The sequence below is a fragment of the Rhagoletis pomonella genome, unplaced genomic scaffold, assembly GCF_013731165.1.
Source record: "Rhagoletis pomonella isolate Grant_MI unplaced genomic scaffold, Rhpom_1.0 Rhpom_scaffold_00006, whole genome shotgun sequence".
Lineage (NCBI taxonomy): Eukaryota > Metazoa > Arthropoda > Insecta > Diptera > Tephritidae > Rhagoletis > Rhagoletis pomonella.
Genome location: NW_023458560.1, coordinates 33,518,264 through 33,520,538, shown reverse-complemented (window position 1 = coordinate 33,520,538; position 2,275 = coordinate 33,518,264).

The following is a 2,275-nucleotide window of genomic DNA, read 5'->3' as shown; positions in this document are numbered from 1 at the left end:
AAAAAAGAAATCGATTAAGCCATGTCTGTCTGTCCGTCCGTCTGTCCGTCTGTCCGTCTGTCCGTCTGTCCGTCTGTCCGTCTGTCCGTCTGTCCGTGTACACGATAACTCGAGCAAAAATTGAGATATCTCAACGAAATTTGGTATGTAGGTTTCCCTTAATCCAAGGTAGGTTGGTATTGAAAATGGGCGAAATCGGACTTTAACCACGCCCACTTCCCATATAACGGTAATTTCCAGAAATACGATAACTGCGATATTTTAGTATCTACTGAAGATAATTCACTCAAAATTGACATTTACAATAATTTTTAGACAAAAAATAAGAATATTATAAATTTTTGGAAAATGGGCGTAGCCACGTCCACTTATGGTTACATGTGTATATCTTGGTAACCGCTGCACCAATTTCTTCCAAACCTGGCACAGTTGTTGGCCTTCGCACAACATACCAAATGGACGAAAATTTTTAAAATCGCTCGATAACCACGCCTACTTCCCATATAACGGTAATTTTCAGAAATGCGAAAACTGCGATATTTTAGTAACTACTGGAGATTATTCACTCAAAATTGATATTTACAATAATTTTTAGACGAAAAATAAGAATATTATAACTTTTTGGAAAATGGGCGTAGCCACGCCCACTTATGGTTACATGTGTATATCTTGGTAACCGCTGCACCAATTTCTTCCAAACTTGGCACAGTTGTTGGCCTTGGTACAGCATAAAAAATCGCCGAAACGTTTTAAAATCGGACAATAACCACGCCCACATCCCATATAATGGTAATTTAGAGAAATACAAAATCTTCGATAATCAGTAAATATTGAAGCTAATTTATTCAAAATTGATGCTTGCAACAATTCTTTACTAAGAAATACATTTATGGTAAAATTTTGGAAAATGGGCGTGGCACCGCCCACTTATGATCACATATAAGAATATCGGTAACCGTTCTACCAATTTGTACCAAACTCGGTGTGGTTATTGTGCTTGCCACATGTAAGCAAAACGTTGAAAATTATTGAAATCGGACTAAAATAACGGCCGCTTCTCATATAACGGTAAATTTCAGAAATGCTTGAAACTTCCATATTTCGAAATTGAAGGACGCCAATTTACTCAAAATTGATACACCCCGGCTTACCATCTAGCGGAAGGTTTCGGAAAGGTGAAAAAACATATATTTAATACTTGCACCGGGTATTTAATGTTCGGCTCCGCCCGAACTTAGACTTTCTTACTTGTTACCTTTGCCTTTATCCTTTTCTTTATCTATGCACTTACTCACCTTTACTTTCATTCTTGTATTGGTCTTTTTCTAAGTGTTATTCTTTAATCTTTTATTAGCAAGTACTTGTTAAATTAATACTATGTGCATACAATCAAAAAGTTTCAGCCTGAACTTCTTCCGTGTTGAACTTCCGCGTGCAATTTCCGTTGATCCACTTCCGTGTGCAATTTCCGTTGAATTTGCCAATTTACTCCCAACCAACCAACCGCCGATAAAGAAGTTTCACTTCAAAAACAAAAAACAAAATGATAAAGGAGGTGATTCGGTATCAATGTGAATTTCTCATGGCCTGTCTATACAACGTAGGGTTCATTGGTTGTGTGATATAGGTCTGGAACTCGACGGCGAGTTCGTAGAGATGCTTTGGCGTGCCCGAGAGATAGCTCTGTCTCCTGCGAGAGCCTGCTCGATTGTGCCTGACCAGCAGCAGTCCGTCTTTGTATGCTGCTTATTTCGTACTGTTTCGGCATGGTTTCACAATACTGTGACATGGAGTACCACTGCTTGTTTATATTTATTCAGGCGATGAGTAGTTGCTTGTTTAAGTATGATTTAAAGTCGATTTCAAAATTTCTCCGTTGCAATTGCAGTGTTTTGACGTCAAACTTCCATCGCATTGCCTGACGTACGCTCCTTATAGCACGGATTTGATGCTGGCTCTTCGAATCGAACGGACTTCAAGAACGGTCAACGCGTATCTTCCACCTATGTACATTGGTTTGGTTCTTGGTTCTTTGGTCAGGAGATATCACAAAATTGTTCTATTAATTAGTAAAAGGAAAACAAAATTAATATTTATCAAAAACATTTTTTGTTGGCTTAGCCTGATCAACAAAAACAATTAAAATCCTTACATATGAACACTAATACATGTATTCATGGACATACATATGTAAACTGAGGAGAGACAACTGTACAAATTGATGTACATATGAATGCTTGTTTTTACATAATTAAACAAGAAAGAAAAAAAAGAA